This window comes from Polyodon spathula, chromosome 44 (assembly GCF_017654505.1).
Source record: "Polyodon spathula isolate WHYD16114869_AA chromosome 44, ASM1765450v1, whole genome shotgun sequence".
In the NCBI taxonomy this organism is placed as follows: Eukaryota; Metazoa; Chordata; class Actinopteri; order Acipenseriformes; family Polyodontidae; genus Polyodon; species Polyodon spathula.
The window spans coordinates 269,336-292,355 of record NC_054577.1 but is presented as its reverse complement, the minus strand read 5'-3'; the positions used below and the strand labels follow the sequence as shown (position 1 = coordinate 292,355).

At 41.9% G+C, this 23,020-nt stretch overlaps 1 long non-coding RNA gene across 1 annotated transcript; it reads right to left on the bottom strand.

The window, feature by feature from the left end:
- Positions 1 to 15,377: 15,377 nt before the first annotated feature.
- LOC121305615 lies at positions 15,378 to 17,024 on the bottom strand. Its single transcript, XR_005948104.1, has 4 exons — positions 16,863 to 17,024; positions 16,080 to 16,160; positions 15,528 to 15,593; positions 15,378 to 15,447 (listed from the first exon to the last, which is right to left on the bottom strand). It is a non-coding gene; the product is annotated as an uncharacterized LOC121305615 (long non-coding RNA).
- Positions 17,025 to 23,020: the final 5,996 nt, after the last annotated feature.

Here is a 23,020-nt window from a genome sequence, read left to right as displayed (position 1 = left end):
ACGCTTTAATTAGGGCTTGACTAATATAAAAATATAGTCATGTGATTTGCACTCCGCTGGTCTAGACTGATCTTAAATAAAGGCATTACATCTGAAAAGAACTTGTGTTTACTCCCATTTACAAGGAGTGTCAAACTTTGTATTCATCCTCATAACGTGTTAGTAAATGTAAACAGCAGGTGAAGTCGATCCTGCTATGGCATGTTAAACGAGGGCGCTTCACATTTGAGCTCCTTCCAGTAATAGATCGTTTACTGTTCTCAATGGTCCGCATTCCAGCCTGAAACCACCATCCAGTGGCCGACGGAGAGTTTTTTCAAAGGAATATGTTCTTTGGAATATTAAAACAATCTTAATAAGTTAAATAACACATGTTTGGATTCAAAATATTTTTCAGTGACTTCATCAAGTAGCCTGTTTACATACAAAATAATGCAATCAGGGTTAAGAAAGATATTTTGGTCCCTTGTAAAATGCAAATTAAATGGTAAAGTTGAGTGTGTGACAAGATTGTGGGATCAATTGATATATCTCTTGATAAGAATTAGCACATTGCTGCTAGTTTCCTTTAAAGAATGTCTGCTTTAAACAAGTATTTCAAATCCCTTTCTCACTTTATTAACTAGGAATATGTTCTAATCCTCTGTAGCGCATTTCTTTCTTTTTAATGTCTGAAAGGCCATTAAAGATGAGGCATTGCTTCATGCTGGCCGAGCTAGTAGTCGGCACACAAGGGGACAAAACCTCCTTTCTGATCGCTCTGCATTACTGGGTAATTTAAAGGGCAATTGGTAGGAACAAATCGACTGCACAATTTTTGATTTCCTTAAAACAATATTTTATAGTAAAATGAACACATGTATTCCTAATAAAATAAGTGAAAATGAACTGTCAGAAGTGGGATTTGAACCCACGTCTCCATTCGGAGACACCTCCGAACACCTAGACACCTGCCCCCCTACGGCTGCATTGCATTTGGTTTGCCTGCTAACGTTTGGATGTGGGGGGAAAAAAAAAAAGATCAGCATCCGGTAACTTGAGGACTGCGACCAAATTATGTCTGAAAAAAGACCAAGAACGTACCATTCAGGCGCGAAGAAGCGTAAAAACTGAATTAAGAAAACAGCAAGAGAAAGGTATTGTATTATTTGATTTTGCTTTGTTTTTATTGCTGTAGCTTGCTTGCATATTGGCTGTGCCCAGGCGCGTAGCGTCCATTGAGCCAGCCGAGGCCCTCGGTGAAAATCGGCTCAATTATATATATATATAACATATTATTTTAAATTTCTTCACATTACTGTGATTTCAGGCTGTACAGACACTGGGGTATGTGAAATTCGCGCCACAAAGACGTTTCTCATTGGTCAGTTTCCCAAGTTACTCTGTACTGTGGTTTACTGTGCAGCACTAACATGAAACTGAAAAAAAAAACAACCAATTACACATTTCTTTCTGAAGAAGCCAACTTTTGGTAAGAATCAGTGTTAATGAGGATTCCCATTACCTGGGTCATTTAAAAGGCTGGTTTTACAGACAAGAAAGGGAACGGAACAGGAAGCAGAATGTAAGGGAACGGGAGGCTGTTGTGACAACGGTGGCGTGGCTGGTCAGCGGTCTGTGCAATGGCGGTGTGTTTAAAATTATTTTGTGTGTGGTCTGCGAGTAGCGGCAGTAAGTGTAAGTAACTTACAGTAAGTAAGTATGAGATGTGAGTAAGCCACTTTGATTAGCATCTTCTACTCAGCTACTGGCGCTTTCATTGTAGCCTCTTGCTGGTGCCACGGCTTGTATCTATTCACTGATATTTTAGGTTTTGTTTATTACACACTGGCAACTTAGCTGACAAACTTATTGATGTTATTTTGTGAAAACTAAATGTTTTTACTGTATTACAAAAAATGACTCAAAGTGTTCTAATTTGTGGTGGTGATTTCATTGGTTGTCATGGCAGCGCCGCTGAACACTGGAGTGGTTATCCGGGACAAACGCTTCCTTCGCCGGGTCGGAGAATCGCTGCACTTCCGCTGGCTTCGCAATAACGATTCCGCGGTATCCAACCCGAATATCTAAATCAATAGCGTGTGTATATAAACATAATATAACCCTAATGACTGCACTAATGAAGCAGTAATACACGCCAGGGTGTGTGTGTGTTATCATGAGATAATATCACCATGCCTTGGGTGCGCTGTGAGGCACTAGACCAGGGCTTCTCAAACTCTGTCCTGGGGAACCCCTGTGGCTCAATTGCTGAACTAGACCCTGAATTCAACTCATAATTTGCTTAATTAGACCTTTTTACTTGTTTTCTGCGCTTAAACAGTTGCAGTTACTTATCAAATGTTACGACTAATTTGAAATATGCAACTGTTCAAGAGCTGAAAACAAGCAAAATGGTGTAATTAAGCAAATTATCAGTTCAATTCAGGGTCTAGTTCAGTAATTCATTGTCAGTGGGGGAGTTTGTGAAAAGAAACCAAGTAGACACAGAGACTGGCTTAGGACCCCCCCTCTGTAAATTCAATTTCTGTTCATTTCATACACAGAATGATATGACCCACTCTGACTTTACAATAGTACATATAAGCAAATATGTACTGTACATTTTAACTGCTTAGTCAAACCTGCTCTTACTTATAATCTACTGTATTCTTTATTTTGCTCTTAAATTTGATCTTATTGTACTTTCATAACTGCTCTTATCTGTATTATGATATTCTGTAATGTGATATTTTATAATGCGATACTTTGTACTGTGATAACTTGTAACACTTGGAAGTCGCCCTGGATAAGAGCTTCTGCTAAGAAGTAAATAAATAATAAGATTGTTTTACAGAATGCCAAAAATGGGCTGGTTTGCTGCCACGCCCCTTTCCTAGCACGAAACGATTTAATCACCTTCCACATCACTAAACAAAAGAAAGTGTTGAGTACCAGTAAACAGTCTCGCACACGGGGTTTCAATATCTATACAAGTGTTAATAGTTATTGAAAACGAGTTTCCTTTACTTGATAGACATCAAATAGCCTGATTACATTTTGTAAAAGTTCAGCCCAGCCCCTTCCTTTCTTATTTAAAACATTATTGGTAAATCGAAGGAAAAATCAACCAAGATGTACCCCAACATCATTTACTAATGCAGTAAACGTGTTAGTGCTTTTGTTAAAGTAATTCTTGTGACTCTGAAACATTTCTTGATCAGTCTTCTCTTTTAAAAGTTCATTTCATCTAATAAGAACATAAGAACATAACAAAGTTTACAAATGAGAGGAGGCCATTTGGCCCATCTTGCTCGTTTGGTTGTTAGTAGCTTATTGATCCCAGAATCTCATCAAGCAGCTTCTTGAAGGATCCCAGGGTGTCAGCTTCAACAACATTACTGGGGAGTTGATTCCAGACCCTCACGATTCTCTATGTAAAAAAGTGTCTCCTATTTTCTGTTCTGAATGCCCCTTTTTCTAAACTCCATTTGTGACCCCTGGTCCTTGTTTCTTTTTTCAGGCTGAAAAAGTCCCTTGGGTCGACACTGTCAATACCTTTTAGAATTTTGAATGCTTGAATTAGGTCGCCACGTAGTCTTCTTTGTTCAAGACTGAACAGATTCAGTTCTTTTAGCCTGTCTGCATATGACATGCCTTTTAAACTCGGAATAATTCTGGTCGCTCTTCTTTGCACTCTTTCTAGAGCAGCAATATCCTTTTTGTAGCGAGGTGACCAGAACTGCACACAATATTCAAGATGAGGTCTTACTAGTGCATTGTATAGTTTTAACATTACTTCCCTTGATTTAAATTCAACACTTTTCACAATGTATCCGAGCATCTTGTTGGCCTTTTTTATAGCTTCCCCACATTGTCTAGATGAAGACATTTCCGAGTCAACAAAAACTCCTAGGTCTTTTTCATAGATTCTTTCTCCAATTTCAGTATCTCCCATATGATATTTATAATGTACATTTTTATTTCCTGCGTGCAGTACCTTACACTTTTCTCTATTAAATGTCATTTGCCATGTGTCTGCCCAGTTCTGAATCTTGTCTAGATCATTTTGAATGACCTTTGCTGCTGCAACAGTGTTTGCCACTCCTCCTACTTTTGTGTCGTCTGCAAATTTAACAAGTTTGCTTACTATACCAGAATCTAAATCATTAATGTAGATTAGGAATAGCAGAGGACCTAATACTGATCCCTGTGGTACACCGCTGGTTACCACACTCCATTCTGAGGTTTTTCCTTTAATCAGTACTTTCTGTTTTCTACATGTTAACCACTCCCTAATCCATGTACATGTGTTTCCTTGAATCCCAACTGCGTTCAGTTTGAGAATGAATCTTTTGTGCGAGACTTTGTCAAAAGCTTTCTGGAAATCTAAATAAACCATCTCATATGCTTTGCAATTATCCATTATCGATGTTGCATCCTCAAAAAAATCAAGCAAGTTAGTTAGGCACGATCTCCCTTTCCTAAAACCATGTTGACTGTCTCCCAGGACCCTGTTACCATACAGGTAATTTTCCATTTTGGATCTTATTATAGTTTCCATAAGTTTGCATATAATAGAAGTCAGGCTTACTGGTATGTAGTTACCTGGTTCAGTTTTGTTTCCCTTTTTGTGGATCGGTATTACGGTTGCAATTTTCCAGTCTGTCGGTACCACCCCTGTGTCAAGAGACTGCTGCATGATCTTGGTTAGCGGTTTGTAAATTACTTCTTTCATTTCTTTGAGTACTACTGGGAGGATCTCATCCGGCCCAGGGGATTTGTTTATTTTAAGAGCGCCTAGTCCCTTTAACACTTCTGCCTCAGTTATGCTAAAGTTATTTAAAACTGGATAGGAACTGGATGACATGTGGGGCATGTTGTCAGTATCTTCCTTTGTAAAAACTTGTGAAAAGTAATCATTTAATATATTTGCTATTTTTTTTCTTCATCTACGATTTTGCCATTTGTATCTCTTAAACATTTAATCTCCTCTTTGAATGTTCTCTTGCTGTTGTAATATTGGAAAAACATTTTGGAATTGGTTTTAGCTCCCTTAGCAATGTTCATTTCTATTTCTCTCTTGGCCTTTCTAACTTCCTTTTTGACTTGCGTTTGCAGTTCCGTGTACTCTTTCTGCGTACTTTCTTTTTGGTCCTTTTTTAATGCTCTGTAAAGTGCCTTTTTTCGCTGAATATTTTTTTTAATTGATCTATTAAACCATTTTGTCAATTTAGTTTTACATTTAGATTTGTCTACTTTAGGGATATAATTGTTTTGCGCCTCTAGTACTACATTTTTGAAGAACAACCATCCTTCTTCTGTGGGTGTTTTCTCTATTTTACTCCAATCTACTTCTGTTAGTCTCTGTTTCATACCTTCATAGTTTGCTTTTCTAAAATTGTAAACCTTAGCTTTAGTCATTACTTTTGGGGATTTAAAAAACACTTCAAATGAGACCATGTTGTGGTCTGAGTTTGCCAGTGGTTCTCTGACCTCTGTTTTAGTTATTCTATCTTCGTTATTTGAAAAGACTAAATCAAGGCATGCCTCCCCTCTAGTCGGTGCCTTGACAAATTGTGTTAGGAAGCAGTCATTTGTCATTTCCACCATTTCTGTTTCATCCTTCGCGCTACCCACCGGGTTTTCCCATTTTATTTGGGGGAAGTTGAAATCCCCCATTAGTATGGCTTCTCCTTTGCTACACGCATTTCTAATGTCATTGTATTACAGATTATTGTGCTCACCGTCTGAATCTGGCGGTCTATAGCATGCTCCTATTATTATGCCCTTTGAATTTTTGTCCGTTATTCTGACCCATATTGATTCAGTTTTATTTTCTTTGTCCAGGTTTAACACCTGGGCTTCAAGACTGTTTCTTATGTATAGCGCTACCCCTCCTCCTCTTCTGTCCTGCCTGTCTTTCCTATAAAGTGTATACCCACAAATATTATATTCGTCCCCATCACTCTCAGATAACCACGTTTCTGTAACACCTATCACATCATAGTTACCTATTAGTGCAGTAGCTTCAAGTTCTAAAATTTTGTTTCTGATACTTCTAGCATTTAGATAAATACATTTAATGGTTGTCTTACCTGAGTTGTTGTTCTTGTTTTGATGCGGTCTCCCTTCTGTTTTTTTGTTGATTTCTCCCCCCTTCCTTTCTAGTTTAAATGCTTCTGAACCTGCTCGAGGATCTTTTTTCCGAGTAGACTAGTTCCCTTGTTATTTAAATGCAGTCCATCCCGTCTATACAGATAGTCCTCGTTATAGAATGTGGTCCAATGATCAAGATAGGTGAAGCTTTCTCGTGTGCATCACGTCTTCAGCCATGCGTTTTGATTAATTATTTCCAGCTGTCCATATGGTCCTTTGCAAGGTGCGGGTAGTATACCAGAAAATACCACAGTTTTGGTTTTCTCTTTTAATTTCCTTCCTAGCTCTCTGAATTTGTTTTGCAGGGATTTTGGTCTGTCTCTTCCAATGTTGTTTACAGCATAGCTGTAAACAACAGCATAGTTGTTTACTGCATAGCCAGCACTGAGAAGAGCCACGCTGGGAGCTACACGTGTGCTGTGGAGTCACAGGGAGTGAAGAAGAGCAGCCAGGAGTTACACATTGAAGTGCAAAGTAAGAGCAACCTCTACATGTACCCTTATATAACTGTAGTAAAAATATGGTGCATAATAAACTAGCATGGCAAGGAGGACTAAAGATAAACACGTATATCAACTCTTTTCACAGTTGTTGTCAAGCTGTTGAACTTGTGTGCTTTATATGTGTGTCCAGTATTCCTCAGGATTGTGAATGACACTCACTCACCCCTCCTCGCTCCTCAGAGTCCTGGTCGTGGATCATTGTTCCTCTCAGTGTCTCGCTGGTTTTGATCATTTTTATTCCGGTCACACTATTGCTGTTCTACCGATACAAGACCAAAGGTGAGACTCACACTCTGAATTTACTAGTTAAAGGCTGATTGAAGATTATATGTCAGACATTCAGAAAGACTTCATTCAAAACGTTTGTCAAAGACTTAATAGTGATAAGTTTAGAAATACTAAAACAATCTTAATTCAAGAACAAGCATTGTGTCAAGTTCTTTCCATTGAATATATTGAGAGAGAATTCTATTAGAAACCTTTGTCGTTGAATGTATTCAATTTAAGTATTTATTTAGTTATAATTCTGAATGAGACAAACAGACCTCACAGCATTCTTGCAGAATGGACTAGAATTACTCAGCTCCATTACAAAGTTCTCCAGCATTTGAAAGGTTTAGAGAACTTGTTAGTGCAGCCAGAGCTTATTAAATCAAGCCAATTGAACTGTTTCACAACTGTCCTTTTCCTTGTGCATATTAACATATTAACATTCCAGCTGGGTTGTGTCATCAATAGATTACATTCCCATGTACAAACATCAACTATTCTCACATTGTGATTAGAAATATACACCACCCCCAACTTTAAATAAAAAACACCAGTGGAGATATAGAGAAATGAAGACACACCCAGAAACTTTTTATTCATGTTTCAGTTAGAGGATCTCAATTCTGTTTGATAGGGGAACCCCATTTCTCCCCTTCTCACACTTGGCCAATAATCCACATTGTGAATATCTACCTGTATTTATTCCCTCAGATAACCCCAGTGCTGTAGACAACAGTGACGTTCTTTATTCAGAGCTCGACATGAAGAATTTGAAGAAGAATGTGAAGAAGGGTAAAAAATCTCTCTCTACTCCCCTCAACCCTCTGTATTGGACAGGCTTCCTAATACCCATCTGCACAGTGTTTCTATTAGGAAGAATATCAACTGTTAATGTTTCTAACGCAGAATGAATGCTGTACCCTTTACACTCCCCTCCAGCCAGTACTGGAACATATTGGGTGGGGGGAGGGGGGGCTGTTTTTCCCTTTCACTCCCTACCCTGACAACTTGTTCTCTAAAATAAGTATTGAGAAATTGATCAACTGAAAAGAGTGACAAAATAATGTCCCCTAGCCTTGAACACACTGTATAACTTGTGATCTGGAGGCTGTGTACAACATGTCAATACAGATACCCTGAATGGATATGCTACCCAAAGCATTTCTTTACTAAACATGTTATTGTTCATTTCTATACTGGACAAACATTAACAAAAAAACAATGGGTCAGATTCTCAAACTCTGATCATTTTCATGCAGAATCCTCTCTATTTCTCAGGTAAAACCCTGGCGGATAACAAACCTGAGGTGTTGTACTCTGAGATCAACCATGCAAAGCCCTCAGGTAAAGACTGCTGGAGAGCATCTAGAACCCCTCCTCTCTGTGTCTCCTCCCTCTATTAATTAGGGTGCATTTCTCCACAGGCAAACCCACAGCAGATAATGCAGAGGCCATGTATGCCACAGTGCTCCCAAAGAAGAAAAATAAGGCAAGTTTTTCTACAGTAACTTTCTCTTCCCTGCTCCATAAATCATTTCCCCATCTCCCTTCCAGTCCCTCAGGTCCAGCGCTAAACAATGTAGTGAAACTCATTCCTTCTGAGTCCTTCACCCCTATCGACTAGAACCAGAATCCTTCCCTCCCAGTCCTTAAGCCCTACCCACTAGAACCAGAATCCCTCCCTCCCAGTCCTTCAGCTATATCCACTAGAGCCAGAATCCCTCCCTCCCAGTCCTTTACCCCTACCCACTAGAACCAGAATCCCTCCTTCCCAGTCCTTCACCCCTACCCACTACAGCCAGAAAGGGCAGTGATGCAATCTTGAACTGAAATGTATCTTGTTTTTTGTTGCTATTTTATGTGCTTTGCTGACTCTGAACTGTGCATTTCCAAGTGTATAGACTGCTGCAGAATATCCGGGTTGCATTAAAAAATAACATTGTAACAAGGGAAATAGGATTTTCTATTTGAGTCGCCGTTTGTCAAATTGCAACAAAAAAAAGTCAAAGTTTAAATGCTCCAATGTATCCAGTAGGTGGCACCAAAACACTGATTAACTTTTACATTGTAAAGCTTACACTGCATTCTGTTGATTTGTATTGGTTCATAATGAACATTCATCCATCTTTAATAATTTCAGTATGAAGGAGGACTTGGATATTTCAAACAGAATTACTGATGTTTGTGATACAATACTGAAATGACAGGGTGTGTTTGTGATGCAGTGCTGAAATGATTGGGTGTGTTTGTGATGCAGTGCTGAAATGATTGGGTGTGTTTGTGATGCAGTGCTGAAATGATTGGGTGTGTTTGTGATTCAGTGCTGAAATGATTGGGTGTGTTTGTGATGCAGTGCTGAAATGATTGGGTGTGTTTGTGATTCAGTGCTGAAATGATTGGGTGTGTTTGTGATGCAGTGCTGAAATGATTGGGTGTGTTTGTGATGCAGTGCTGAAATGATTGGGTGTGTTTGTGATGCAGTGCTGAAATGATTGGGTGTGTTTGTGATGCAGTGCTGAAATGATTGGGTGTGTTTGTGATGCAGTGCTGAAATGATTGGGTGTGTTTGTGATGCAGTGCTGAAATGATTGGGTGTGTTTGTGATGCAGTGCTGAAATGATTGGGTGTGTTTGTGATGCAGTGCTGAAATGATTGGGTGTGTTTGTGATTCAGTGCTGAAATGATTGGGTGTGTTTGTGATGCAGTGCTGAAATGATTGGGTGTGTTTGTGATGCAGTGCTGAAATGATTGGGTGTGTTTGTGATGCAGTGCTGAAATGATTGGGTGTGTTTGTGAGTGCTGAAATGATTGGGTGTGTTTGTCAGTGCTGAAATGATTGGGTGTGTTTGTGATGATTGGGTGTGTTTGTGATGCAGTGCTGAAATGATTGGGTGTGTTTGTGATGCAGTGCTGAAATGATTGGGTGTGTTTGTGATGCAGTGCTGAAATGATTGGGTGTGTTTGTGATGCAGTGCTGAAATGATTGGGTGTGTTGCTGAAATGATTGGGTGTGTTTGTGATGCAGTGCTGAAATGATTGGGTGTGTTTGTGATGCAGTGCTGAAATGATTGGGTGTGTTTGTGATGCAGTGCTGAAATGATTGGGTGTGTTTGTGATGCAGTGCTGAAATGATTGGGTGTGTTTGTGATGCAGTGCTGAAATGATTGGGTGTGTTTGTGATGCAGTGCTGAAATGATTGGGTGTGTTTGTGATGCAGTGCTGAAATGATTGGGTGTGTTTGTGATTCAGTGCTGAAATGATTGGGTGTGTTTGTGATTCAGTGCTGAAATGATTGGGTGTGTTTGTGATTCAGTGCTGAAATGATTGGGTGTGTTTGTGATTCAGTGCTGAAATGACTGGGTATTTGTTGCCACAATATAAAGCATGCTTTTATTGCTTCTATTTGAAAACACATGCTTTAATTCTTACTTTAAATTGCTGCATAATAAAGTGAATGGACACAAATGTGTGTGTGTTTAGTTTTTAAGTTACAATAATTTATTCAACACATTTCGCTTTTTAAATGAACCTTCAATGTAACTTCTCAGTTATCTTCTTCTTTCTTAATCCTTTGTAAATCACCCAGTTCTTTGCTCTGTGTGTCTCCATGCCTAGTATGACGAGTAAGTGACCAGGGTGTACACCAACAGTATGTACACAATATCTTCTCTAGTTTTACTGTTCTACGGTTTTGTGCTCTACTGTTCTGGACACATGATCATTTTTATATTGAGTTCTAGTTTTTTTCATCTGTATTAACATTCTGTGGTTCTAGCGTGGACCTAGGGTTACTGTTCTGGACACATGGTAATTTCTATATAATGTGGTACTTGTCTTATTTTTTTTAAGTGTAATAAAGTTCTGTGATTCTAGACTGACCAAGGTTTGTTATTATAGATTGTTCGTGATACATGATTATTTTCATGTGTTTGCATACAGTGATTCTTGGCTCTGTTGTATTGCCATAATTCTAATCATAACGACTCATTTCAGAGCGCAGATTCGATTCTCTTTCCCTACCAGAGTGTCACACTGCAATGGTTCTAGAGAGGCTATGTGTGCCTGTGCCTGCATATAGCCCACGATGGGAACCAGGGCCCTTCACCTCCTGGGCAGATAGGATCCCCTGGGACTGGGTCCCCAAGTTTGTACTTGTTTTCCCCCCCAATATATATATATATATATATAATAAAATATAAAAATATATATATATATAATTAATGTATACTGCCATCCTGTTAGAAGGTAACCGATTTTATTATAGTGGTTAAGATGGACTTTCATTGTGTTCCATGGTGTTTATCGCCCCCTAGTGGAGCTTTCTGGTACTTAGAAAGACTGCACGAAAACAGGAAGTTAGAGTAAAGTAGTCATTCTGCACGCAGCCAAGCAGCTAAAAACAACGCTACGGTGCAGCTCTTTCAGTGCAGCGCTTTCTTGTCACGCTTCAGCCTCGGAAAATATTTGTTTGTAAGTTCAATTCAAGCATATGGCTAGTGATGATAATATTGTTACTGATAGAATTGCTTACTCATCAATGTTAGTTGGTTACATTTACTCACGCAAATTGCCTTTCCTTTGATGTATGCTGTCAGCTGTATTAGCCAGTTAGTAGCTAATGCACCTTTTTGCCTTGTTTGCTCGTGCGTCATGTAAGTGAATTGTAAAACATACTATACTATAGTTCCGTTGCTATTTCTAGTGTAATATGCTCCGTTATTGTACAGAGGTGTTTGCACATTAGGTGTAATGAAAGGAGTTGGCTAGTTGCTACTCATATGGTAATTTGCAGTCATGCCAGGCACATGGTACTTTGGCACGTGCTCTGTATTTATGCAACTTCAACTTGAAATGTATAATGTACAGCTACAGTATGTTAGTGTGAATTTAATACTAAAGTATATTCTTTTCTGTATTTTGCAGTTTCAACATAAACGTTTTCAATATATTCACTCAAAAAAAGTCACACCTTGGGAGTTTTATTGAAGACTCAGTTGTTAGCTATCTGTCTAGTTTTGCATAGGAACACAATGCAAGGGCAGAAAAAATATATATATATATTATATATATATATATATATATATATATATATATATATATATATATATATATGCACACACACACTGAACAAAAATATAAATGCAACATGTAAAGTGTTGGTCCCATGTTTCACAGAAATTTTCCATATGTACAAAAAGTTTATTTCTCTAAAATTTTGTGCACAAATTTGTTTACATCCCTGTTAGTGAGGCATTTCTCCTTTGCCAAGATTATCCATCCACCTAACAGGTGTGGCATATCAAGAAGCTGATTAAACAGCATGATCATTACACAGGTGCACCTTGTGCTGGGGACAATAAAAGGCCACTCTAACATGTGCAGTTTTGTCACACAATACAATGCCACAGACGTCTCAACTTTTGAGGGAGCGTGCAATTGGCATGCTGACTACAGGAATGTCCACCAGAGCTGTCGCCAGAGAATTGAATGTTCATTTCTCTACCATAAGCCATCTCCAATGTCGTTTTAGAGAATTTGGCAGTACGTCCAACCGGTCTCACAACCGCAGACCACATGTAACCACACCAGCCCAGGATCTCCACATCCGGCTTCTTCACCTGTGGGATCGTCTCAGACAGCGCGTATGGCGTCGCGTGGCAAGCGGTTTGGTCGCGGTGGGCACACCGGTTATGGTATGGCCAGGCGTAAGCTATGGACAGTGAACACAATTGCATTTTATCAATGGCAATTTGAATGCACAGAGATACCGTGACGAGATCCTGAGGCCCACTGTCATTCCATTCATCCACCGCCATCACCTCATGTTTCAGCATGATAATGCACGGCCCCATGTCGCAAGGATCTGCACACAATTCCTGGAAGCTGAAAATTTGCATAACTGTATGCATAACTGTATTCCCAGTCATGTGGAATCCATAGATTAGGGTCTAATGAATTTATTTAAATTGACTGATTTTCTTATGAACTGTAACTCAGTAAAATCTTTGAGATTGTTGCATGTTGCGTTTGTATTTTTGTTCAGTATATACACACACGTATATGTAATGATCACCAGCGGTTTGACTGTCTGTGCCACCCAGCCCCCAGCTTGGAATCCAGGCTCCAGAGGAAGGTGAAAGGCAGGAATGAGAGGCGAGTGATTTAGCCCGCTGTCTGTCTGCTGCTTTGTTTAGCTCCAGTTAGCTTTAAAAAGCATGATACAATTTTTTTTATTTAAAATAAAACTAATCCTTGCTATAATAAGGGTCCCCATACGCCTCCATGTACACTGGGACAGTTTGGGACAGATCGGTGTTCGGCACTCAGGGTTTTTATTTTTGTGATTCCCTGCAGGGCTGTGGGGGGTTGGGTGTTTCTTAGCTGGAGTGCAGCTGCTGCACAGCTGGGTGGAGTTGCCGGATGGGGGGCCACTGGGAGGGGTCAGTTCATGGCAACCGCGCTGTTCATCTGTGCGTCCCGGTCCAGCCACAAGGAGTACTCGCACATGCAGGGCTACAGGGTCGCCTGAGAGACACTAAAACAAAAACCGAGAGGAGTGTCTCTAGAACCATTGTAGTGTGACGCTCTGGTAGGGAAAGAGAATCGAATCTGCGCTCTGAAATGAGTCGTTATGATTAGAATTATGGCAATACAACAGAGCCAAGAATCACTGTATGCAAACACATGAAAATAATCATGGATCACGAACAATCTATAATAAGAAACCTTGGTCAGTCTAGAATCACAGAACTTTATTACACTTAAAAAAAATAAAACAAGTACCACATTATGTGGCAACAAATACCCAGTCATTTCAGCACTGAATCACAAACACACCCAATCATTTCAGCACTGCATCACAAACACACCCAATCATTTCAGCACTGCATCACAAACACACCCAATCATTTCAGCACTGCATCACAAACACACCCAATCATTTCAGCACTGCATCACAAACACACCCAATCATTTCAGCACTGCATCACAAACACACCCAATCATTTCAGCACTGAATCACAAACACACCCAATCATCACAAACACACCCAATCATTTCAGCACTGAATCACAAACACCCAATCATTTCAGCACTGCATCACAAACCCAATCATTTCAGCACTGCATCACAAACACACCCAATCATTTCAGCACTGAATCACAAACACACCCAATCATTTCAGCACTGCATCACAAACACACCCAATCATTTCAGTACTGTATCACAAACATACCCAATCATTTCAGCACTGCATCACAAACACACCCAATCATTTCAGTATTGTATCACAAACATCAGTAATTCTGTTTGAAATATCCAAGTCCTCCTTCATACTGAACTTATTAAAGATGGATGAATGTTCATTATGAACCAATACAAACCAACAGAATGCAGTGTAAGCTTTACAATGTAAAAGTTGAGCGGTGTTTTGGTGCCACCTACTGGATACATTGGAGCATTTAAACTTTGACTTTTTTTTTTTTGTTGCAATTTGACAAACGGCGACTCAAATAGAAAATCCTATTTCCCTTGTTACAATGTTATTTTTTAATGCAACCCGGATATTCTGCAGCAGTCTATACACTTGGAAATGCACAGTTCAGAGTCAGCAAAGCACATAAAATAGCAACAAAAAACAAGATACATTTCAGTTCAAGATTGCACCAGTGCTCCTCCCCCCCCCCCCAAAAAAAAAAAAAAAACAAATTAAAAAAAGAACAAAGATAAAGAAAAAACAAATCACAATTGTCAAGGCACACAGGCTGTTTTTATATCTTGTTTTTACACTGGAGTAAAAGCACAATGCTTTTTCTTATCTGTAGAATGGCCCAGTAACTCTGTCTAAATCACCAAACCAAGAATAGCCAGGAACAGGCCTGAATCCTAGAGATGTTCTGTAACTTCAGGAGGGACTGTGATCTCTGACATGCACTCCTCAGTGTCTCTGGATTCAGGCTGGCTCTCATCCCTGGGGACCCTCATCCTTTACTGATGTGGGTCAGAGAGAAGAAAATAGTCAGCTCTCCGTACAGTGAAACAAGCCGAAAAGAGAGCTGTATGGGAGGGAGGGAGGGAGGCTCTAGTGATTAAAGCTGGGGGACTAGGAGTGGCTGTTTGTCTCTAGTGGTTATAGCCGAAGGACTGGGAGGGAGGAAGGCTGGCTCTAGTGGGTAGGGGTGAAGGACTGGGAAGGAGGGATTCTGGTTCTAGTGGGTAGGGGTAAAGGACTGGGAGGGAGGGATTCTGGCTCTAGTGGATATAGCTGAAGGACTGGGAGGGAGGGATTCTGGTTCTAGTGGGTAGGGCTTAAGGACTGGGAGGGAAGGATTCTGGTTCTAGTCGATAGGGGTGAAGGACTCAGAAGGAATGAGTTTCACTACATTGTTTAGCGCTGGACCTGAGGGACTGGAAGGGAGATGGGGAAATGATTTATGGAGCAGGGAAGAGAAAGTTACTGTAGAAAAACTTGCCTTATTTTTCTTCTTTGGGAGCACTGTGGCATACATGGCCTCTGCATTATCTGCTGTGGGTTTGCCTGTGGAGAAATGCACCCTAATTAATAGAGGGAGGAGACACAGAGAGGAGGGGTTCTAGATGCTCTCCAGCAGTCTTTACCTGAGGGCTTTGCATGGTTGATCTCAGAGTACAACACCTCAGGTTTGTTATCCGCCAGGGTTTTACCTGAGAAATAGAGAGGATTCTGCATGAAAATGATCAGAGTTTGAGAATCTGACCCATTGTTTTTTTGTTAATGTTTGTCCAGTATAGAAATGAACAATAACATGTTTAGTAAAGAAATGCTTTGGGTAGCATATCCATTCAGGGTATCTGTATTGACATGTTGTACACAGCCTCCAGATCACAAGTTATACAGTGTGTTCAAGGCTAGGGGACATTATTTTGTCACTCTTTTCAGTTGATCAATTTCTCAATACTTATTTTAGAGAACAAGTTGTCAGGGTAGGGAGTGAAAGGGAAAAACAGCCCCCCCTCCCCCCACCCAATATGTTCCAGTACTGGCTGGAGGGGAGTGTAAAGGGTACAGCATTCATTCTGCGTTAGAAACATTAACAGTTGATATTCTTCCTAATAGAAACACTGTGCAGATGGGTATTAGGAAGCCTGTCCAATACAGAGGGTTGAGGGGAGTAGAGAGAGATTTTTTACCCTTCTTCACATTCTTCTTCAAATTCTTCATGTCGAGCTCTGAATAAAGAACGTCACTGTTGTCTACAGCACTGGGGTTATCTGAGGGAATAAATACAGGTAGATATTCACAATGTGGATTATTGGCCAAGTGTGAGAAGGGGAGAAATGGGGTTCCCCTATCAAACAGAATTGAGATCCTCTAACTGAAACATGAATAAAAAGTTTCTGGGTGTGTCTTCATTTCTCTATATCTCCACTGGTGTTTTTTATTTAAAGTTGGGGGTGGTGTATATTTCTAATCACAATGTGAGAATAGTTGATGTTTGTACATGGGAATGTAATCTATTGATGACACAACCCAGCTGGAATGTTAATATGTTAATATGCACAAGGAAAAGGACAGTTGTGAAACAGTTCAATTGGCTTGATTTAATAAGCTCTGGCTGCACTAACAAGTTCTCTAAACCTTTCAAATGCTGGAGAACTTTGTAATGGAGCTGAGTAATTCTAGTCCATTCTGCAAGAATGCTGTGAGGTCTGTTTGTCTCATTCAGAATTATAACTAAATAAATACTTAAATTGAATACATTCAACGACAAAGGTTTCTAATAGAATTCTCTCTCAATATATTCAATGGAAAGAACTTGACACAATGCTTGTTCTTGAATTAAGATTGTTTTAGTATTTCTAAACTTATCACTATTAAGTCTTTGACAAACGTTTTGAATGAAGTCTTTCTGAATGTCTGACATATAATCTTCAATCAGCCTTTAACTAGTAAATTCAGAGTGTGAGTCTCACCTTTGGTCTTGTATCGGTAGAACAGCAATAGTGTGACCGGAATAAAAATGATCAAAACCAGCGAGACACTGAGAGGAACAATGATCCACGACCAGGACTCTGAGGAGCGAGGAGGGGTGAGTGAGTGTCATTCACAATCCTGAGGAATACTGGACACACATATAAAGCACACAAGTTCAACAGCAAAGTTTGACAGCACCCCCTACTGCTGAGGGCAAAGCTTTAGTAAAAAGGAAGGAGATTCTGTGCCACTTCCATATTACTCACCAGTTACATTTACCCAGATGGGATCGCTGTATTGTGAGTAACTCCTGGTTGCTCTTAGTTCCTCACTCCCTGTGTTACTGCCCCGTCCAGCTCGACACCAGTACTCTCTGAATTACTGTGCAGAGACAGTGCATCATCAGCTCTGATTGTGTATCCTGCTCCAGTGTCCACTGCTGCTGTCAGTCTGGTACACTGGAGCTCCCTGCCTGTCTTTGTACCAGAGATATCTCCAGCCACCAGAGCCCCCCTGAATCACACAGCTCAGGGTGACTGTGTCTCCTTCAAATATCTCTCCTGCAGTCTCCCTTGTCAATGCAGGCTTTGGTTGTCCCTCTGAAATACAAAAGATGACAAATAAGGGCACCACACACAGTCAGTGTAACAGGATCACTGTGCTAATAAACTCACCAGACACTGTCAGTGTAACAGGATCACTCCGCTGAGAGGAAGGTGGTCGGTCTCCTCTTTGTGCCTCACACTGGTACTCTCCACTATGGGACTGAGTGACAGGGCTGAGAGTGTATCTGGCTCCAGCGGTGTCTCTGATGTTCACTGTGCCTCCCTGACTGCTCTTGTACCAGAGATATTGCAGCCCAGTGAAACCCCCCTGAACCACACAGCTCAGGGTGACAGTCTCTCCGGTGTACAGCTCTCCCCATTGAGGACTGCTGGTGAGCACAGCCTTTGGCAGCTCTGGGTAAAGAAAAGAAACAATGCATGTTAGGAACACAGACCTGCCTGCCAAGGACAGAAATAAAACACAGCTCAGCATGACCTGCACCCACAGGCTCTGTTTACATAGACTTGTTAATGTTAGGTTACTCACGTAACCCTGGTTCCCTGAAAGAGAAGATGACCACCAACAACATTATGTAAGGGATACACCTGCCCATTGGGTAGGTTTGCTGAGCTGTATATCAGAGCTGCCGGTAGGCCATTCCCTGGGATGATGCACTCAGTCCTGCCCCCCGAGGGATTAAAACCGTCATCCCGAGGAAGCCATTTCTTTTTTTCCATCGAACATGTGAGGGCAACCAGTGCAACCTTGAGGTTGGTGGTCGTCTTCTCTTTCAGGGAACTAGGGTTACGTGAGTAACCTAACGTTCCCTTTCAATTCGAAGATAACCACCAATGACATCATGTATGGAATAATGTATACCAGGGCCGTCGCGAGGGAGAAGGAACGGCAGCATATGTGGGATGCATCAGAACCACATAACCCCAGGGTTACCAGTGTGAGCTTACACCTTCAAGGACCCTCGTGCCTAGCCATTCAGGCGGTAGAACCTGGAGAAGGTATGCAGCGTAGCCCAGCTAGCCGCAGTACACATATCAGACATCGAGGCCCCTCTGAAGAGGACCCAAGAATATAGCCAACCCTCTAGTGGAGTGAGCGGCTACCCTACCAGATGGGGGGCAAGCCAGCATCATCATACGCAGTCGAAACTGTGTCCACAATCTAATGTGACAGATCACTGCTTTGAGAGGGGCTGTCCTAGGGTCCGTGTCCCATGACAGACAAAGAGCTGGTCAGTAACACCTCAATGCCCGCACCTGGCAAAGGAAATTCATTCTCTCATCCTCTGAAGAGAACGGGGGTGGATGGAAGGACTCCAGTTCCACAGACTGATTAACGTCAAAGGCTGTGATCACCTTGGGGAGGAAAGCAGGGTTTGTACTGTGGCAAAAGTGTCTGCTGATTGTGAACAGGTGCAGAGGTGATGCAGTGCAGGAATAATCAGACAACTGTAATCCGGTTTGGAAAGGTTTATTTTTCTTTTTAATCTGGGTCTGGTGACCAAAAGAATAATCCCCGGCAATACACACCTATGTGTAACGCGCGGAGCTAATAACAACGAGTTTACAGCCCAAATAATATACACTTTATCCGCCCCGCAATACCAAACACGGTCACCAGGCCTTGGATAGCCACATAGATGCAATGCAAACAACCCACTCAAACAACACACCCTAAACCAGTAGAGTATGCCATTGCATCGCGAGACAGTACAGCAGCCACATACACGAAATTTCCTAATGAGAAAATAAAAATGACACATTTTATGCCTGGGTTCTCACCTGGGGGAAGGGCAGCAGGTCTAAGCGCAGGAGCCTTAGCGCAGTGGATCTCCTGCGAGGGGCTCTGCGAAAGCTGAAGGAGTGGGGGTGGGGAGCTGCTGATGGCCCTGTTGAGCCTACAGTGACATATTTTGGGCTGAAGAGCTGCGCATAGGTCATAAAAATCCTCTCTGCCCATAGCTTCCTGGGCATGTTGAACTCTCAAGCACTGCACGCCGAGCGAGTGCTTGATGATGTGCAGGGGTGGAACCACTGGATGCTCGACATGGTGCTCATTAAATGTTATGCGTGCACTGGAGCTATGCTGGCCAACTGCATCGAGCACTGGAGTGACATGCACTGTGCGCACTGCCGGGACTAGCTTCCTGGAGCTGTGAGCACCGCGGGTACCGGGCACCAAGGAGTGTATTAAACACCAGGCGCACCAAGTGCACCGATGCTGTAGTGCTGGGCACTGGGTGCCGTGTTCAATGAACACCGTGCACACCAAGGTCTATGCGTGCATAGCAAAGCACCAGGGGCAGCTATGCAGTGGTGCTAACCCTAACCACGGGGTCACACACCTGGTCAGCACATAGCATACACCAGAGAGACACAAGGGCCGAAGAGTTGAAGGCAGACAGCAAAAAACACAGTAGAAACAGATGTGGGAGAACACACTGTTGTTTGTTTGCATGGCCCGACTCACTGAGGTGGGTGGGCCTACACAGCTTGCGAGGTCTACTCTACAGCGGGTTGACGTAGCAGAGCGCCGTGGAGGAATACAAGGCTGGATGGCTGAAATAACAACCACGCTGCAGCTAATCCACAGCACAACCTTGGAAAACAGGGCCATGCGGTCTAATACAGACGGGGGGCACACAGTGGCAGCCAAACAACAAGGCCCACTTCAGCTGACAGACGGCGGCTGGGGGAATCACTCGACAGCGGGACTGCGGCAAGGCCTAGCCCCGTGGAGGTACTGTATTCAGTGTCTTTCTTGGGTAATGTGTGTGTCATAGTAAAGTGAACAGGTATGTGTTCTATTTAAAACTATTTCATTTGGGCAGAATCTCTTCTGTGGTATAATCTGCAGTGTAATAATGTTTAGAACCTATTATATCCAATCTGTACCCCCTATCTAGGGAGGGGTTACAAATGATAAAGATACAGTTTGCAATGGCAATACACATTCTATTACTACCACAATCAATTAGAAATACATTTGGAGAAAAAAGGGCTTGATCAAGTAATGACAAGCATTCACTGTATCTTTGGTATGGCCTCTTTTTGCTTTATTACAGCTTCTAGACTACTCAGAGTATGAGAGTCACTCAGACCAGAAAGAGCTTTCATATCAGAAAACGTTGCTAGGTCCCGTTACTACAGCACCTGAGTTGTGTTGAGAACATTAACACAGCTGGAATAGACTCCAGCGTGAATGTATGTGTGAGACATTACAGACAGAGAAGGGGGTGAGGACTCTCTCTTAATAAAACTGAGCTGTTAGAATGAACCTACCTCTCACTGACACCCGCACCTCTTCAGAGTAAGCAGAGTAACGGTAGAATTTCCACCACCCCTCCACTTTGCACTTGTAGGACCCCTCGTCACTCTTTGAAAGAAGGTCCACACTCAGCTCTGTGCCAGCCCGGGACTGTAACTCTTTATTATCTTTATAAAATATAACTCGGGGAGCTTCATAACCATTGCGCATACGACACCACAGAGTGCCTCCATCAATCACAGGCTGCGGGGGAGCCTGCAGGATCACCTGTTCACCTAAAAAGAGAGAAAGAGTTCAGATCAGCAGGGCTGAGAGACAGGTCAGGATTGAGGAGTCTGCTGGATCACCCATTGATCTGAAAAGACAGAAAGAGTACAGATTAGCAGGGCTGAGAGACAGGTCAGGATTGAGGAGTCTGCTGGATCACCCATTAATCTGAAAAGACAGAAAGAGTACAGATTAGCAGGGCTGAGAGACGGTTCAGGATTGAGGAGTCTGCTGATCTGAAAAGACAGAAAGAGTACAGATTAGCAGGGCTGAGAGACGGTTGAGGATTGAGGAGTCTGCAGGATCACCCATTGATCTGAAAAGACAGAAAGAGTACAGATCAGCAGGGCTGAGAGACGGGTCAGGATTGAATAGTCTGCAGGATCACCCATTGATCTGAAAAGACAGAAAGCGGTTTGCTATTCATTCATTTGAAGCCTATTTCAATATCCCCATTTGCTCAGCTGGTACTTGAAAACAGCAATGTGAGCAGCAACAATTCATACTGACTGGAAATCCAGAGACAGCTTTACTCAAATCAGCAAACCGATCATTAGTTTACAATACCCTCTCAGCCAGTCCGAGTGCATTATTATTCAACAGGGTCTGAACATTATCTATAATGTAAATGACTTACGTGAAACAGTTAGGTTGACAGCATTACTGCGCTGCTGTCCTGATGCAGACTCACACCAGTACACTCCACTGTGAAAAAAAAGAGCTTTACTGATTGTGCAGCTGGCCCCATATCTCCTGCTGTTTTGGTTACTGCACCCTGCCTCTTCACGTCTATTTCTGTACTGTTTAAACCTCCAGCCAGCAGAGCCCCCCTCCACCTCACAGCTCAGGGTGACTGTCTCGCCTGTGAATATCTGTGCCCAGGGAGGCTGCAGGGTCAGGACAGCCTGAGGATGACTTTCTGAAACAGAGAACAGGACAGGATTAGGACACATTCCCCTACAATCAGTTAGGAGAGATATTCCAGTCCCCCAGCAGCATCTCTGGATATGTTTTGGTGACAAAAAGAAGGGACATGAGGAATCTCTCTCAATACGATTATGGCCTTGAGCACAGACATATACAGTGCAGGTCTGTGGTCAATCGAGCAGCAATTAGTCCAGTTTACAGTAGCAGCTGAGTTAATAAACTCAGACACAGTTACAGTACAGGATCACTGCGCTGAGAGGAACCCGGTTGATCTCCTCTTTGTCCTCGACAGCAGTACTGGCCCTGGTCAGATACAGCAGCTGCGGTGATGGTGTAGCTGTCACCATTTATACTGCAGCCAGCAGTCGGAGCCCTGCAGTGTCCTCACTGTCTTTGTACCAGAGTTATTTCCAGCCAGCAGAACCCCCCTCAATCCCACACCTCAGAGTGACCGTCTCCCCGGTGAATATCTCTGGGAGTGTACTCTGGGGCAGCTCTTTAATTGTGATGGGAATGTTTAGCTTCTCCCCTGTTTTTTTACATGAATGTGAGTTTAATCACATCACATGAAGTACGGGAAGCAGCAGAAACATTATCTGTCGTGTTGTCTTGGAAACATCTGCATGTTCCAAATTGAAGTCTAAGAGACTAGAAACAATACAAGCTCTTCTACAAAACAAGATGAGAGAATCCCTGCGTCTGGTCACTGGAAACTCTAACAATTTTTCTTACTCATTCAAACCGAGTTACATTCATTACTGTGGTGTTTCAAATATAATGAAACTTAATGTAGCTTAGTCTACCAAACTTAAATGAATTTACTACGCTGAGCAATAGGTATGCAGACATGACCTGCAAATCCTGGTTCAGATTGAGGATCAGGGGGATCTGTTGTTTGAGGGTTGTTGTGCCTTCAAGATCTTTGAGTTTCACAGGTCTGCGCTCAGAATGGGAATGAACTGCATGTTTTTATAATTGTACTTTTGTCACCATAATTGCAGAAGTTCTCCTTAATGAGATCTGCATGCTCAGCACACAATGATCAATCCAAGCTCACAGTGATATTTAATGAGGTCTGCATGCTCAGCACACAATGATCAATCCAAGCTCACAGTGATATTTAATGAGATCT